Source organism: Carassius auratus, unplaced genomic scaffold, assembly GCF_003368295.1.
Source record: "Carassius auratus strain Wakin unplaced genomic scaffold, ASM336829v1 scaf_tig00217918, whole genome shotgun sequence".
Classification (NCBI taxonomy): domain Eukaryota; kingdom Metazoa; phylum Chordata; class Actinopteri; order Cypriniformes; family Cyprinidae; genus Carassius; species Carassius auratus.
In genome coordinates, this window is record NW_020529307.1 from 12,999 (window position 1) to 31,240 (window position 18,242).

At 39.5% G+C, this 18,242-nt stretch overlaps 7 non-coding genes across 7 annotated transcripts; all 7 read left to right on the forward strand.

The window, feature by feature from the left end:
* Positions 1–751: 751 nt before the first annotated feature.
* On the forward strand, positions 752–870 carry LOC113104040 (5S ribosomal RNA). Its single transcript, XR_003291815.1, has one exon. It is a non-coding gene; the product is annotated as a 5S ribosomal RNA (ribosomal RNA).
* A 4,181-nt stretch (positions 871–5,051) lies between these two features.
* LOC113104041 (5S ribosomal RNA) lies at positions 5,052–5,170 on the forward strand. The gene has a single exon (XR_003291816.1). It is a non-coding gene; the product is annotated as a 5S ribosomal RNA (ribosomal RNA).
* Positions 5,171–9,352: 4,182 nt separating this feature from the next.
* LOC113104037 (5S ribosomal RNA) lies at positions 9,353–9,471 on the forward strand. The gene has a single exon (XR_003291812.1). It is a non-coding gene; the product is annotated as a 5S ribosomal RNA (ribosomal RNA).
* Positions 9,472–9,829: 358 nt separating this feature from the next.
* LOC113104039 (5S ribosomal RNA) lies at positions 9,830–9,948 on the forward strand. The gene has a single exon (XR_003291814.1). It is a non-coding gene; the product is annotated as a 5S ribosomal RNA (ribosomal RNA).
* A 498-nt stretch (positions 9,949–10,446) lies between these two features.
* On the forward strand, positions 10,447–10,565 carry LOC113104038 (5S ribosomal RNA). The gene has a single exon (XR_003291813.1). It is a non-coding gene; the product is annotated as a 5S ribosomal RNA (ribosomal RNA).
* A 510-nt stretch (positions 10,566–11,075) lies between these two features.
* Positions 11,076–11,194, forward strand: LOC113104042 (5S ribosomal RNA). Its single transcript, XR_003291817.1, has one exon. It is a non-coding gene; the product is annotated as a 5S ribosomal RNA (ribosomal RNA).
* A 4,183-nt stretch (positions 11,195–15,377) lies between these two features.
* LOC113104043 (5S ribosomal RNA) lies at positions 15,378–15,496 on the forward strand. The gene has a single exon (XR_003291818.1). It is a non-coding gene; the product is annotated as a 5S ribosomal RNA (ribosomal RNA).
* The last annotated feature ends 2,746 nt before the right edge of the window (positions 15,497–18,242 follow it).

An 18,242-nucleotide genomic window follows, 5' to 3' on the forward strand; every position in this document is an offset into this window, starting at 1 on the left:
CCAGAACTAACTCGGATGTAAAATCACCAAACTCTTTAATAAAGTCTGTATGGTGCCCTGGTGGCCTGTATACAGTAGCCAGTACAAACATAACAGGGGATTTATCATTAACATTGGTTTCTCTGGATAATGTTATATGAAGCACCATTACTTCAAACGAGTTATACTTGAAGCCTGCCCTCTGAGAAATCCTAAAAACGTTGTTATAAATTGAAGCAACTCCTCCCCCTTTGCCTTTTAAACGCGGCTCATGTTTATAACCGTAATCTTGGGGGGTGGACTCATTTAAAATAATGTAATCATCAGGTTTTAGCCAAGTTTCTGTCAAACAGAGCACATCTATATTATGATCAGTTATCATATTATTTACAAAAAGTGTTTTCGTAGAAATGGATCTGATATTCAATAAGCCAATCTTTATCATTTGTTTATCCATATTGCATTTGTTTTTTATTTGTTGAACCTCAATTAAATTGTTAACCTTAACTTGGTTTGGACATTTTTTGTATTTTCTAGTTCGGGGAACAGACACAGTCTCTATAGTGTGATATCTAGGTGAAAGAGTCTCTATGTGCTGAGAATTAACTGACCTCTGTGACGGGAGGCAGCTAGCAGACGGTCGGTTTAGCCAGTCTGTCTGCTTCCTGACCTGGGCCCCAGTTAGTCAAGTATAAACACTAAGACTATTTGCCATATTTCTAGACAGAAGAGCAGCACCACTTCTTCAGCAGCACTCTTTGCAGCAGACTTCGCTTACGGCCATACCAACCTGGCTATGCCCGATCTCGTCTGATCTCGGAAGCTAAGCAGGTTTGGGCCTGGTTAGTACTTGGATGGGAGAACGCCTGGGAATACCAGGTGCTGTAAGCTTTTCGGAAATTTTTCACTTAGTATATAATAATTTTGCCAAAAAATAGAGTCAATGCCGATCTCTGAATCTTAGCAGGTTTAGTTCTGGTTAGTACTTTTATGAGAGACTGCCTAGGAATACCAGGTGCTTTAAGCTTTTGGGTTTTCTTTCCTACTTATATAATGTACTGGCGATAAGATTGGCTGTTCTTTAAATAGCCCTCTCTTCAATCAATCAATCAATCATTTTATTTATATAGTGCTTTAAACAAAATACATTGCGTCAAAGCACTGAACAACATTCATTTGGAAAACAGTGTCTCAATAATGCAAAATGATAGTTAAAGGCAGTTCATCATTGAATTCAGCTATGTCATCTCTGTTCAGTTGAAATAGTGTCTGTTTTTATTTGCAATCAAGTCAATGATATCGCTGTAGATGAAGTGACCCCAACTAAGCAAGCCAGAGGCGACAGCGGCAAGGAACCGAAACTCCATCGGTGACAGAATGGAGAAAAAAACCTTGGGAGAAACCAGGCTCAGTTGGGGGGTCAGTTCTCCTCTGACCAGACGAAAACCAGTAGTTCAATTCCAGGCTGCAGCAAAGTCAGATTGTGCAGAAGAATCATCTGTTTCCTGTGGTCTTGTCCTGGTGCTCCTCTGAGACAAGGTCTTTACAGGGGATCTGTATCTGGGGCTCTAGTTGTCCTGGTCTCCGCTGTCTTTCAGGGCAGTAGAGGTCCTTTCTAGGTGCTGATCCACCATCTGGTCTGGATACGTACTGGATCCGGGTGACTGCAGTGACCCTCTGATCTGGACACAGACTGGATCTCGTGGCCACGGTGACCTCGGAACAAGAGAGAAACAGACAAATATTAGCGTAGATGCCATTCTTCTAATGATGTAGAAAGTACGGTGTTATGTGAAGTGTTTCCGGTTCCGGTTTACCTAATTAATGCAGCCTAAAAATCCTTTAACGGATTTGGATATTAAAAGCATATTAGTATGTTATGTGTATGCCAGGTTAAAGAGATGGGTCTTTAATCTAGATTTAAACTGCAAGAGTGTGTCTGCCTCCCGAACAATGTTAGGTAGGTTATTCCAGAGTTTAGGCGCCAAATAGGAAAAGGATCTGCCGCCCGCAGTTGATTTTGATATTCTAGGTATTATCCAATTGCCTGAGTTTTGAGAACGTAGCGGACGTAGAGGAGTATAATGTAAAAGGAGCTCATTCAAATACTGAGGTGCTAAACCATTCAGGGCTTTATAAGTAATAAGCAATATTTTAAAATCTATACGATGTTTGATAGGGAGCCAGTGCAGTGTGGACAGGACCGGGCTAATATGGTCATACTTCCTGGTTCTAGTAAGAACTCTTGCTGCTGCATTTTGGACTAGCTGTAGTTTGTTTACCAAGCGTGCAGAACAACCACCCAATAAAGCATTACAATAGTCTAACCTTGAAGTCATAAATGCATGGATTAACATTTCTGCATTTGACATTGAGAGCATAGGCCGTAATTTAGATATATTTTTGAGATGGAAAAATGCAGTTTTACAAATGCTAGAAACGTGTCTTTCTAAGGAAAGATTGCGATCAAGTAGCACACCTAGGTTCCTAACTGATGACGAAGAATTGACAGAGCAACCATCAAGTCTTAGACAGTGTTCTAGGTTATTACAAGCAGAGTTTTTAGGCCCTATGATTAACACCTCTGTTTTTTCTGAATTTAGCAGTAAGAAATTACTCGTCATCCAATTTTTTATATCGACTATGCATTCCATTAGTTTTTCAAATTGGTGTGTTTCACCAGGCTGCGAGGAAATATAGAGCTGCGTATCATCAGCATAACAGTGAAAGCTAACACCATGTTTCCTGATGATATCTCCCAAGGGTAACATATAAAGCGTGAAGAGTAGCGGCCCTAGTACTGAGCCTTGAGGTACTCCATACTGCACTTGTGATCGATATGATACATCTTCATTCACTGCTACGAACTGATGGCGGTCATGTAAGTACGATTTAAACCATGCTAATGCACTTCCACTGATGCCAACAAAGTGTTCAAGTCTATGCAAAAGAATGTTGTGGTCAATTGTGTCAAACGCAGCACTAAGATCCAATAAAACTAATAGAGAGATACACCCACGATCAGATGATAAGAGCAGATCATTTGTAACTCTAAGGAGAGCAGTCTCAGTACTATGATACGGTCTAAATCCTGACTGGAAATCCTCACATATACCATTATTCTCTAAGAAGGAATATAATTGTGAGGATACCACCTTTTCTAGTATCTTGGACAGAAAAGGGAGATTCGAGATTGGTCTATAACTAACAAGTTCTCTGGGGTCAAGTTGTGGCTTTTTTATGAGAGGCTTAATAACAGCCAGTTTGAAGGTTTTGGGGACATATCCTAATGACAATGAGGAATTAATAATAGTCAGAAGAGGACCTATGACTTCTGGAAGCACCTCTTTTAAGAGCTTAGATGGTATAGGGTCTAACATACATGTTGTTGGTTTAAATGATTTAACAAGTTTATACAATTCTTCCTCTCCTATAGTAGAGAATGAGTGGAACTGTTCCTCAGGGGGTCTATAGTGCACTGTCTGATGTGATACGGTAGCTGACGGCTGAATGGTTGCAATTTTATCTCTAATACTATCGATTTTAGAAGTAAAGTAGTTCATAAAGTCATTACTGTTGTGGTGTTGGGAAATGTCAACACTTGTTGAGGCTTTATTTTTCGTTAATTTAGCCACTGTATTGAATAAATACCTGGGGTTATGTTTGTTTTCTTCTAAAAGAGAAGAAAAGTAATCAGATCTAGCAGGTTTTAATGCTTTTCTATAGGATATGCTACTTTCCCGCCAAGCAATACGAAATACCTCTAGTTTTGTTTTCCTCCAGCTGTGCTCCATTTTTCGGGCTGCTCTCTTTAGGGTGCGAGTATGCTCATTATACCATGGTGTCAAACTGTTTTCCTTAACCTTCCTTAAGCGTAAAGGAGCAACTGTATTTAAAGTGCTAGAAAAGAGAGAGTCCATAGTTTCTGTTACATCATCAAGTTGTTCTGAGGTTTTGGATATGCTAAGGAATTTGGATACATCAGGAAGATAACTTAAAAAGCAGTCTTTTGTGGTAGAAGTGATGGTTCTTCGATACTTGTAACAAGAAGTAGAATTTACAATTTTGGCTATATGAAGTTTACACAGAACTAAATAATGATCTGAGATATCATCACTTGGCTGAATAATTTCAACACTATCAACATCAATTCCATGTGACAGTATTAAATCTAGAGTATGATTTCGACAATGAGTAGTTCCTGAAACATGTTGTCTAACACCAATAGAGTTCAGAATGTCTATAAATGCTGATCCCAATGCGTCTTTTTCATTATCGACATGGATATTAAAATCACCAACTATTAAGACTTTATCTGCAGCCAGAACTAACTCGGATGTAAAATCACCAAACTCTTTAATAAAGTCTGTATGGTGCCCTGGTGGCCTGTATACAGTAGCCAGTACAAACATAACAGGGGATTTATCATTAACATTGGTTTCTCTGGATAATGTTATATGAAGCACCATTACTTCAAACGAGTTATACTTGAAGCCTGCCCTCTGAGAAATCCTAAAAACGTTGTTATAAATTGAAGCAACTCCTCCCCCTTTGCCTTTTAAACGCGGCTCATGTTTATAACCGTAATCTTGGGGGGTGGACTCATTTAAAATAATGTAATCATCAGGTTTTAGCCAAGTTTCTGTCAAACAGAGCACATCTATATTATGATCAGTTATCATATTATTTACAAAAAGTGTTTTCGTAGAAATGGATCTGATATTCAATAAGCCAATCTTTATCATTTGTTTATCCATATTGCATTTGTTTTTTATTTGTTGAACCTCAATTAAATTGTTAACCTTAACTTGGTTTGGACATTTTTTGTATTTTCTAGTTCGGGGAACAGACACAGTCTCTATAGTGTGATATCTAGGTGAAAGAGTCTCTATGTGCTGAGAATTAACTGACCTCTGTGACGGGAGGCAGCTAGCAGACGGTCGGTTTAGCCAGTCTGTCTGCTTCCTGACCTGGGCCCCAGTTAGTCAAGTATAAACACTAAGACTATTTGCCATATTTCTAGACAGAAGAGCAGCACCACTTCTTCAGCAGCACTCTTTGCAGCAGACTTCGCTTACGGCCATACCAACCTGGCTATGCCCGATCTCGTCTGATCTCGGAAGCTAAGCAGGTTTGGGCCTGGTTAGTACTTGGATGGGAGACCGCCTGGGAATACCAGGTGCTGTAAGCTTTTTGGAAATTTTTCACTTAGTATATAATAATTTTGCCAAAAAATAGAGTCAATGCCGATCTCTGAATCTTAGCAGGTTTAGGTCTGGTTAGTACTTTTATGAGAGACTGCCTAGGAATACCAGGTGCTTTAAGCTTTTGGGTTTTCTTTCCTACTTATATAATGTACTGGCGATAAGATTGGCTGTTCTTTAAATAGCCCTCTCTTCAATCAATCAATCAATCACCTTTATTTATATAGTGCTTTAAACAAAATACATTGCGTCAAAGCACTGAACAACATTCATTTGGAAAACAGTGTCTCAATAATGCAAAATGATAGTTAAAGGCAGTTCATCATTGAATTCAGCTATGTCATCTCTGTTCAGTTGAAATAGTGTCTGTTTTTATTTGCAATCAAGTCAATGATATCGCTGTAGATGAAGTGACCCCAACTAAGCAAGCCAGAGGCGACAGCGGCAAGGAACCGAAACTCCATCGGTGACAGAATGGAGAAAAAAACCTTGGGAGAAACCAGGCTCAGTTGGGGGGTCAGTTCTCCTCTGACCAGACGAAAACCAGTAGTTCAATTCCAGGCTGCAGCAAAGTCAGATTGTGCAGAAGAATCATCTGTTTCCTGTGGTCTTGTCCTGGTGCTCCTCTGAGACAAGGTCTTTACAGGGGATCTGTATCTGGGGCTTTAGTTGTCCTGGTCTCCGCTGTCTTTCAGGGCAGTAGAGGTCCTTTCTAGGTGCTGATCCACCATCTGGTCTGGATACGTACTGGATCCGGGTGACTGCAGTGACCCTCTGATCTGGACACAGACTGGATCTCGTGGCCACGGTGACCTCGGAACAAGAGAGAAACAGACAAATATTAGCGTAGATGCCATTCTTCTAATGATGTAGAAAGTACGGTGTTATGTGAAGTGTTTCCGGTTCCGGTTTACCTAATTAATGCAGCCTAAAAATCCTTTAACGGATTTGGATATTAAAAGCATATTAGTATGTTATGTGTATGCCAGGTTAAAGAGATGGGTCTTTAATCTAGATTTAAACTGCAAGAGTGTGTCTGCCTCCCGAACAATGTTAGGTAGGTTATTCCAGAGTTTAGGCGCCAAATAGGAAAAGGATCTGCCGCCCGCAGTTGATTTTGATATTCTAGGTATTATCCAATTGCCTGAGTTTTGAGAACGTAGCGGACGTAGAGGAGTATAATGTAAAAGGAGCTCATTCAAATACTGAGGTGCTAAACCATTCAGGGCTTTATAAGTAATAAGCAATATTTTAAAATCTATACGATGTTTGATAGGGAGCCAGTGCAGTGTGGACAGGACCGGGCTAATATGGTCATACTTCCTGGTTCTAGTAAGAACTCTTGCTGCTGCATTTTGGACTAGCTGTAGTTTGTTTACCAAGCGTGCAGAACAACCACCCAATAAAGCATTACAATAGTCTAACCTTGAAGTCATAAATGCATGGATTAACATTTCTGCATTTGACATTGAGAGCATAGGCCGTAATTTAGATATATTTTTGAGATGGAAAAATGCAGTTTTACAAATGCTAGAAACGTGTCTTTCTAAGGAAAGATTGCGATCAAGTAGCACACCTAGGTTCCTAACTGATGACGAAGAATTGACAGAGCAACCATCAAGTCTTAGACAGTGTTCTAGGTTATTACAAGCAGAGTTTTTAGGCCCTATGATTAACACCTCTGTTTTTTCTGAATTTAGCAGTAAGAAATTACTCGTCATCCAATTTTTTATATCGACTATGCATTCCATTAGTTTTTCAAATTGGTGTGTTTCACCAGGCTGCGAGGAAATATAGAGCTGCGTATCATCAGCATAACAGTGAAAGCTAACACCATGTTTCCTGATGATATCTCCCAAGGGTAACATATAAAGCGTGAAGAGTAGCGGCCCTAGTACTGAGCCTTGAGGTACTCCATACTGCACTTGTGATCGATATGATACATCTTCATTCACTGCTACGAACTGATGGCGGTCATATAAGTACGATTTAAACCATGCTAATGCACTTCCACTGATGCCAACAAAGTGTTCAAGTCTATGCAAAAGAATGTTGTGGTCAATTGTGTCAAACGCAGCACTAAGATCCAATAAAACTAATAGAGAGATACACCCACGATCAGATGATAAGAGCAGATCATTTGTAACTCTAAGGAGAGCAGTCTCAGTACTATGATACGGTCTAAATCCTGACTGGAAATCCTCACATATACCATTATTCTCTAAGAAGGAATATAATTGTGAGGATACCACCTTTTCTAGTATCTTGGACAGAAAAGGGAGATTCGAGATTGGTCTATAACTAACAAGTTCTCTGGGGTCAAGTTGTGGCTTTTTTATGAGAGGCTTAATAACAGCCAGTTTGAAGGTTTTGGGGACATATCCTAATGACAATGAGGAATTAATAATAGTCAGAAGAGGACCTATGACTTCTGGAAGCACCTCTTTTAAGAGCTTAGATGGTATAGGGTCTAACATACATGTTGTTGGTTTAAATGATTTAACAAGTTTATACAATTCTTCCTCTCCTATAGTAGAGAATGAGTGGAACTGTTCCTCAGGGGGTCTATAGTGCACTGTCTGATGTGATACGGTAGCTGACGGCTGAATGGTTGCAATTTTATCTCTAATAGTATCGATTTTAGAAGTAAAGTAGTTCATAAAGTCATTACTGTTGTGGTGTTGGGAAATGTCAACACTTGTTGAGGCTTTATTTTTCGTTAATTTAGCCACTGTATTGAATAAATACCTGGGGTTATGTTTGTTTTCTTCTAAAAGAGAAGAAAAGTAATCAGATCTAGCAGGTTTTAATGCTTTTCTATAGGATATGCTACTTTCCCGCCAAGCAATACGAAATACCTCTAGTTTTGTTTTCCTCCAGCTGCGCTCCATTTTTCGGGCTGCTCTCTTTAGGGTGCGAGTATGCTCATTATACCATGGTGTCAAACTGTTTTCCTTAACCTTCCTTAAGCGTAAAGGAGCAACTGTATTTAAAGTGCTAGAAAAGAGAGAGTCCATAGTTTCTGTTACATCATCAAGTTGTTCTGAGGTTTTGGATATGCTAAGGAATTTGGATACATCAGGAAGATAACTTAAAAAGCAGTCTTTTGTGGTAGAAGTGATGGTTCTTCGATACTTGTAACAAGAAGTAGAATTTACAATTTTGGCTATATGAAGTTTACACAGAACTAAATAATGATCTGAGATATCATCACTTGGCTGAATAATTTCAACACTATCAACATCAATTCCATGTGACAGTATTAAATCTAGAGTATGATTTCGACAATGAGTAGGTCCTGAAACATGTTGTCTAACACCAATAGAGTTCAGAATGTCTATAAATGCTGATCCCAATGCGTCTTTTTCATTATCGACATGGATATTAAAATCACCAACTATTAAGACTTTATCTGCAGCCAGAACTAACTCGGATGTAAAATCACCAAACTCTTTAATAAAGTCTGTATGGTGCCCTGGTGGCCTGTATACAGTAGCCAGTACAAACATAACAGGGGATTTATCATTAACATTGGTTTCTCTGGATAATGTTATATGAAGCACCATTACTTCAAACGAGTTATACTTGAAGCCTGCCCTCTGAGAAATCCTAAAAACGTTGTTATAAATTGAAGCAACTCCTCCCCCTTTGCCTTTTAAACGCGGCTCATGTTTATAACCGTAATCTTGGGGGGTGGACTCATTTAAAATAATGTAATCATCAGGTTTTAGCCAAGTTTCTGTCAAACAGAGCACATCTATATTATGATCAGTTATCATATTATTTACAAAAAGTGTTTTCGTAGAAATGGATCTGATATTCAATAAGCCAATCTTTATCATTTGTTTATCCATATTGCATTTGTTTTTTATTTGTTGAACCTCAATTAAATTGTTAACCTTAACTTGGTTTGGACATTTTTTGTATTTTCTAGTTCGGGGAACAGACACAGTCTCTATTGTGTGATATCTAGGTGAAAGAGTCTCTATGTGCTGAGAATTAACTGACCTCTGTGACGGGAGGCAGCTAGCAGACGGTCGGTTTAGCCAGTCTGTCTGCTTCCTGACCTGGGCCCCAGTTAGTCAAGTATAAACACTAAGACTATTTGCCATATTTCTAGACAGAAGAGCAGCACCACTTCTTCAGCAGCACTCTTTGCAGCAGACTTCGCTTACGGCCATACCAACCTGGCTATGCCCGATCTCGTCTGATCTCGGAAGCTAAGCAGGTTTGGGCCTGGTTAGTACTTGGATGGGAGACCGCCTGGGAATACCAGGTGCTGTAAACTTTTTGGACATTTTTCACTTAGTATATAATAATTTTGCCAAAAAATAGAGTCAATGCCCGATCTCTGAATATTAGCAGGTTTGGGCCTGGTTAGTACATGGATGGGAGACTGCCTGGGAATACCAGGTGCTGTAAGCTTTTGGACATTTTTCACTTAGTATATAATAATTTTGCCAAAAAATAGAGTCAAGGCCCGATCTCTGAATCTTAGCAGGTTTAGGTCTGGTTAGTACTTTGATGAGAGACTGCCTAGGAATACCAGGTGCTTTAAGCTTTTGGGTTTTCTTTCCTACTTTATATAATGTACTGGCGATAAGATTGGCTGGTCTTTTAATAGCCGTCTCTTTGCAGCAGACTTCGCTTACGGCCATACCAACCTGGCTATGCCCGATCTTGTCTGATCTCGGAAGCTAAGCAGGTTTGGGCCTGGTTAGTACTTGGATGGGAGACCGCCTGGGAATACCAGGTGCTGTAAGCATTTCGACATTTTTCACTTAGTTTATAATAATTTTGCCAAAAAATAGAGTCAATGCCCGATCTCTGAATATTAGAAGGTTTGGGCCTGGTTAGTACATGGATGGGAGACTGCCTGGGAATACCAGGTGCTGTAAGCTTTTTGGACATTTTTCACTTAGTATATAATAATTTTGCCAAAACATAGTCAATGCCTGATCTCTGAATATTAGCAGGTTTGGGCCTGCTTAGTACATGGATGGGAGACTGCCTCGGAATACCAGGTGCTTTAATCTTTTTGGAAAATTTCACGAATTATATAATAATCTTTCATAAAAAAAAAAAAAAGAGTCAATGCCCGATCTCTGAATCGTAGCAGGTTTAGGTGTTGTTAGTACTTTTATGAGAGACTGCCTAGGAATACCAGGTGCTTTAAGCTTTTGGTTTTTCTTTCCTACTTATATAATGTACTGGCGATAAGATTGGCTGTTCTTTAAATAGCCCTCTCTTTGCAGCAGACTTCGCTTACGGCCATACCAACCTGGCTATGCCCGATCTTGTCTGATCTCGGAAGCTAAGCAGGTTTGGGCCTGGTTAGTACTTGGATGGGAGACCGCCTGGGAATACCAGGTGCTGTAAGCTTTTTGGAAATTTTTCACTTAGTATATAATAATTTTGCCAAAAAATAGTCAATGCCGATCTCTGAATATTAGCAGGTTTGGGCCTGGTTAGTACATGGATGGGAGACTGCCTGGGAATACCAGGTGCTGTAAGCTTTTTGGACATTTTTCACTTAGTATATAATAATTTTGCCAAAAAATAGAGTCAATGCCGATCTCTGAATATTTGCAGGTTTGGGCCTGGTTAGTACATGGATGGGAGACTGCCTGGGAATACCAGGTGCTTTAATCTTTTTGGAAAATTTCACGAATTATATAATAATCTTTCATTAAAAAAAAAAAAGAAAAAAAAAAAAAGAGTCAATGCCCGATCTCTGAATCTTAGCAGGTTTAGGTCTGGTTAGTACTTTTATGAGAGACTGCCTAGGAATACCAGGTGCTTTAAGCTTTTGGGGTTTCTTTCCTACTTATATAATGTAATGGCAATAAGAATGGCTGGTCTTTAAATAGCCCTCTCTTTGCAGCAGACTTCGCTTACGGCCATACCAACCTGGCTATGCCCGATCTCGTCTGATCTCGGAAGCTAAGCAGGTTTGGGCCTGGTTAGTACTTGGATGGGAGACCGCCTGGGAATACCAGGTGCTGTAAGCTTTTTGGACATTTTTCACTTAGTATATAATAATTTTGCCAAAAAATAGAGTCAATGCCCGATCTCTGAATCTTAGCAGGTTTAGGTCTGGTTAGTACTTTTATGAGAGACTGCCTAGGAATACCAGGTGCTTTAAGCTTTTGGGTTTTCTTTCCTACTTATATAATGTACTGGCGATAAGATTGGCTGTTCTTTAAATAGCCCTCTCTTCAATCAATCAATCAATCACCTTTATTTATATAGTGCTTTAAACAAAATACATTGCGTCAAAGTACTGAACAACATTCATTTGGAAAACAGTGTCTCAATAATGCAAAATGATAGTTAAAGGCAGTTCATCATTGAATTCAGCTATGTCATATCTGTTCAGTTGAAATAGTGTCTGTTTTTATTTGCAATCAAGTCAATGATATCGCTGTAGATGAAGTGACCCCAACTAAGCAAGCCAGAGGCGACAGCGGCAAGGAACCGAAACTCCATCGGTGACAGAATGGAGAAAAAAACCTTGGGAGAAACCAGGCTCAGTTGGGGGGTCAGTTCTCCTCTGACTAGACGAAAACCAGTAGTTCAATTCCAGGCTGCAGCAAAGTCAGATTGTGCAGAAGAATCATCTGTTTCCTGTGGTCTTGTCCTGGTGCTCCTCTGAGACAAGGTCTTTACAGGGGATCTGTATCTGGGGCTCTAGTTGTCCTGGTCTCCGCTGTCTTTCAGGGCAGTAGAGGTCCTTTCTAGGTGCTGATCCACCATCTGGTCTGGATACGTACTGGATCCGGGTGACTGCAGTGACCCTCTGATCTGGACACAGACTGGATCTCGTGGCCACGGTGACCTCGGAACAAGAGAGAAACAGACAAATATTAGCGTAGATGCCATTCTTCTAATGATGTAGAAAGTACGGTGTTATGTGAAGTGTTTCCGGTTCTGGTTTACCTAATTAATGCAGCCTAAAAATCCTTTAACGGATTTGGATATTAAAAGCATATTAGTATTTTATGTGTATGCCAGGTTAAAGAGACGGGTCTTTAATCTAGATTTAAACTGCAAGAGTGTGTCTGCCTCCCGAACAATGTTAGGTAGGTTATTCCAGAGTTTAGGCACCAAATAGGAAAAGGATCTGCTGCCCGCAGTTGATTTTGATATTCTAGGTATTATCAAATTGCCTGAGTTTTGAGAACGTAGCGGACGGAGAGGAGTATGATGTAAAAGGAGCTCATTCAAATACTGAGGTGCTAAACCATTCAGGGCTTTATAAGTAATAAGCAATATTTTAAAATCTATACGATGTTTGATAGGGAGCCAGTGCAGTGTGGACAGGACCGGGCTAATATGGTCATACTTCCTGGTTCTAGTAAGAACGCTTGCTGCTGCATTTTGGACTAGCTGTAGTTTGTTTACCAAGCGTGCAGAACAACCACCCAATAAAGCATTACAATAGTCTAACCTTGAAGTCATAAATGCATGGATTAAAATTTCTGCATTTGACATTGAGAGCATAGGCCGTAATTTAGATATATTTTTTAGATGGAAAAATGCAGTTTTACAAATGCTAGAAACGTGTCTTTCTAAGGAAAGATTGCGATCAAGTAGCACACCTAGGTTCCTAACTGATGACGAAGAATTGACAGAGCAACCATCAAGTCTTAGACAGTGTTCTAGGTTATTACAAGCAGAGTTTTTAGGCCCTATGATTAACACCTCTGTTTTTTCTGAATTTAGCAGTAAGAAATTACTCGTCATCCAATTTTTTATATCGACTATGCATTCCATTAGTTTTTCAAATTGGTGTGTTTCACCAGGCTGCGAGGAAATATAGAGCTGCGTATCATCAGCATAACAGTGAAAGCTAACACCATGTTTCCTGATGATATCTCCCAAGGGTAACATATAAAGCGTGAAGAGCAGCGGCCCTAGTACTGAGCCTTGAGGTACTCCATACTGCACTTGTGATCGATATGATACATCTTCATTCACTGCTACGAACTGATGGCGGTCATATAAGTACGATTTAAACCATGCTAATGCACTTCCACTGATGCCAACAAAGTGTTCAAGTCTGTGCAAAAGAATGTTGTGGTCAATTGTGTCAAACGCAGCACTAAGATCCAATAAAACTAATAGAGAGATACACCCACGATCAGATGATAAGAGCAGATCATTTGTAACTCTAAGGAGAGCAGTCTCAGTACTATGATACGGTCTAAATCCTGACTGGAAATCCTCACATATACCATTATTCTCTAAGAGGGAATATAATTGTGAGGATACCACCTTTTCTAGTATCTTGGACAGAAAAGGGAGATTCGAGATTGGTCTATAACTAACAAGTTCTCTGGGGTCAAGTTGTGGCTTTTTTATGAGAGGCTTAATAACAGCCAGTTTGAAGGTTTTGGGGACATATCCTAATGACAATGAGGAATTAATAATAGTCAGAAGAGGACCTATGACTTCTGGAAGCACCTCTTTTAAGAGCTTAGATGGTATAGGGTCTAACATACATGTTGTTGGTTTAAATGATTTAACAAGTTTATACAATTCTTCCTCCCCTATAGTAGAGAATGAGTGGAACTGTTCCTCAGGGGGTCTATAGTGCACTGTCTGATGTGATACGGTAGCTGACGGCTGAATGGTTGCAATTTTATCTCTAATAGTATCGATTTTAGAAGTAAAGTAGTTCATAAAGTCATTACTGTTGTGGTGTTGGGAAATGTCAACACTTGTTGAGGCTTTATTTTTCGTTAATTTAGCCACTGTATTGAATAAATACCTGGGGTTATGTTTGTTTTCTTCTAAAAGAGAAGAAAAGTAATCAGATCTAGCAGGTTTTAATGCTTTTCTATAGGATATGCTACTTTCCCGCCAAGCAATACGAAATACCTCTAGTTTTGTTTTCCTCCAGCTGCGCTCCATTTTTCGGGCTGCTCTCTTTAGGGTGCGAGTATGCTCATTATACCATGGTGTCAAACTGTTTTCCTTAACCTTCCTTAAGCGTAAAGGAGCAACTGTATTTAAAGTGCTAGAAAAGAGAGAGTCCATAGTTTCTGTTACATCATCAAGTTGTTCTGAGGTTTTGGATATGCTAAGGAATTTGGATACATCAGGAAGATAACTTAAAAAGCAGTCTTTTGTGGTAGAAGTGATGGTTCTTCGATACTTGTAACAAGAAGTAGAATTTACAATTTTGGCTATATGAAGTTTACACAGAACTAAATAATGATCTGAGATATCATCACTTGGCTGAATAATTTCAACACTATCAACATCAATCCCATGTGACAGTATTAAATCTAGAGTATGATTTCGACAATGAGTAGGTCCTGAAACATGTTGTCTAACACCAATAGAGTTCAGAATGTCTATAAATGCTGATCTCAAGGCGTCTTTTTCATTATCGACATGGATATTAAAATCACCAACTATTAAGACTTTATCTGCAGCCAGAACTAACTCGGATGTAAAATCACCAAACTCTTTAATAAAGTCTGTATGGTGCCCTGGTGGCCTGTATAGAGTAGCCAGTACAACCATAACAGGGGATTTATCATTAACATTGGTTTCTCTGGATAATGTTATATGAAGCACCATTACTTCAAACGAGTTATACTTGAAGCCTGCCCTCTGAGAAATCCTAAAAACGTTGTTATAAATTGAAGCAACTCCTCCCCCTTTGCCTTTTAAACGTGGCTCATGTTTATAACAGTAATCTTGGGGGGTGGACTCATTTAAAATAATGTAATCATCAGGTTTTAGCCAAGTTTCTGTCAAACAGAGCACATCTATATTATGATCAGTTATCATATTATTTACAAAAAGTGTTTTCGTAGAAATGGATCTGATATTCAATAAGCCAATCTTTATCATTTGTTTATCCATATTGCATTTGTTTTTTATTTGTTGAACCTCAATTAAATTGTTAACCTTAACTTGGTTTGGACATTTTTTGTATTTTCTAGTTCGGGGAACAGACACAGTCTCTATAGTGTGATATCTAGGTGAAAGAGTCTCTATGTGCTGAGAATTAACTGACCTCTGTGACGGGAGGCAGCTAGCAGACGGTCGGTTTAGCCAGTCTGTCTGCTTCCTGACCTGGGCCCCAGTTAGTCAAGTATAAACACTAAGACTATTTGCCATATTTCTAGACAGAAGAGCAGCACCACTTCTTCAGCAGCACTCTTTGCAGCAGACTTCGCTTACGGCCATACCAACCTGGCTATGCCCGATCTCGTCTGATCTCGGAAGCTAAGCAGGTTTGGGCCTGGTTAGTACTTGGATGGGAGACCGCCTGGGAATACCAGGTGCTGTAAGCTTTTTGGACATTTTTCACTTAGTATATAATAATTTTGCCAAAAAATAGAGTGAATGCCTGATCTCTGAATATTAGCAGGTTTGGGCCTGCTTAGTACATGGATGGGAGACTGCCTGGGAATACCAGGTGCTTTAATCTTTTTGGAAAATTTCACGAATTATATAATAATCTTTCATTAAAAAAAAAAAAAAGAGTCAATGCCCGATCTCTGAATCTTAGCAGGTTTAGGTCTGGTTAGTACTTTTATGAGAGACTGCCTAGGAATACCAGGTGCTTTAAGCTTTTTGGACATTTTTCACTTAGTATATAATAATTTTGCCAAAAAATAGAGTCAATGCCCGATCTCTGAATATTAGCAGGTTTGGGCCTGGTTAGTACACGGATGGGAGACTGCCTGGGAATACCAGGTGCTGTAAGCTTTTGGACATTTTTCACTTAGTATATAATAATTTTGCCAAAAAATAGAGTCAATGCCCGATCTCTGAACCTTAGCAGGTTTAGGTCTGGTTAGTACTTTGATGAGAGACTGCCTAGGAATACCAGGTGCTTTAAGCTTTTGGGTTTTCTTTCCTACTTATATAATGTGCTGGCGATAAGATTGGCTGGTCTTTAAATAGCCCTCTCTTCAATCAACCAATCAATCACCTTTATTTATATAGTGCTTTAAACAAAATACATTGCGTCAAAGCACTGAACAACATTCATTTGGAAAACAGTGTCTCAATAATGCAAAATGATAGTTAAAGGCAGTTCATCATTGAATTCAGCTATGTCATAAGCAAGCCAGAGGCGACAGCGGCAAGGAACCGAAACTCCATCGGTGACAGAATGGAGAAAAAAACCTTGGGAGAAACCAGGCTCAGTTGGGGGGTCAGTTCTCCTCTGACCAGACGAAAACCAGTAGTTCAATTCCAGGCTGCAGCAAAGTCAGATTGTGCAGAAGAATCATCTGTTTCCTGTGGTCTTGTCCTGGTGCTCCTCTGAGACAAGGTCTTTACAGGGGATCTGTATCTGGGGCTCTAGTTGTCCTGGTCTCTGCTGTCTTTCAGGGCAGTAGAGGTCCTTTCTAGGTGCTGATCCACCATCTGGTCTGGATACGTACTGGATCCGGGTGACTGCAGTGACCCTCTGATCTGGACACAGACTGGATCTCGTGGCCACGGTGACCTCGGAACAAGAGAGAAACAGACAAATATTAGCGTAGATGCCATTCTTCTAATGATGTAGAAAGTACGGTGTTATGTGAAGTGTTTCCGGTTCCGGTTTACCTAATTAATGCAGCCTAAAAATCCTTTAACGGATTTGGATATTAAAAGCATATTAGTATGTTATGTGTATGCCAGGTTAAAGAGATGGGTCTTTAATCTAGATTTAAACTGCAAGAGTGTGTCTGCCTCCCGAACAATGTTAGGTAGGATATTCCAGAGTTTAGGCACCAAATAGGAAAAGGATCTGCCGCCCGCAGTTGATTTTGATATTCTAGGTATTATCAAATTGCCTGAGTTTTGAGAACGTAGCGGACGTAGAGGAGTATAATGTAAAAGGAGCTCATTCAAATACTGAGGTGCTAAACCATTCAGGGCTTTATAAGTAATAAGCAATGTTTTAAAATCTATACGATGTTTGATAGGGAGCCAGTGCAGTGTGGACAGGACCGGGCTAATATGGTCATACTTCCTGGTTCTAGTAAGAACTCTTGCTGCTGCATTTTGGACTAGCTGTAGTTTGTTTACCAAACGTGCAGAACAACCACCCAATAAAGCATTACAATAGTCTAACCTTGAAGTCATAAATGCATGGATTAACATTTCTGCATTTGACATTGAGAGCATAGGCCGTAATTTAGATATATTTTTGAGATGGAAAAATGCAGTTTTACAAATGCTAGAAACGTGTCTTTCTAAGGAAAGATTGCGATCAAGTAGCACACCTAGGTTCCTAACTGATGACGAAGAATTGACAGAGCAACCATCAAGTCTTAGACAGTGTTCTAGGTTATTACAAGCAGAGTTTTTAGGCCCTATGATTAACACCTCTGTTTTTTCTGAATTTAGCAGTAAGAAATTACTCGTCATCCAATTTTTTATATCGACTATGCATTCCATTAGTTTTTCAAATTGGTGTGTTTCACCAGGCTCCTAGGAAATATAGAGCTGCGTATCATCAGCATAACAGTGAAAGCTAACACCATGTTTCCTGATGATATCTCCCAAGGGTAACATATAAAGCGTGAAGAGTAGCGGCCCTAGTGAAAAGGAACAGAAAAGGGAGATTCGAGATTGGTCTATAACTAACAAGTTCTCTGGGGTCAAGTTGTGGCTTTTTTATGAGAGGCTTAATAACAGCCAGTTTGAAGGTTTTGGGGACATATCCTAATGACAATGAGGAATTAATAATAGTCAGAAGAGGACCTATGACTTCTGGAAGCACCTCTTTTAAGAGCTTAGATGGTATAGGGTCTAACATACATGTTGTTGGTTTAAATGATTTAACAAGTTTATACAATTCTTCCTCTCCTATAGTAGAGAATGAGTGGAACTGTTCCTCAGGGGGTCTATAGTGCACTGTCTGATGTGATACGGTAGCTGACGGCTGAATGGTTGCAATTTTATCTCTAATAGTATCGATTTTAGAAGTAAAGTAGTTCATAAAGTCATTACTGTTGTGGTGTTGGGAAATGTCAACACTTGTTGAGGCTTTATTTTTCGTTAATTTAGCCACTGTATTGAATAAATACCTGGGGTTAT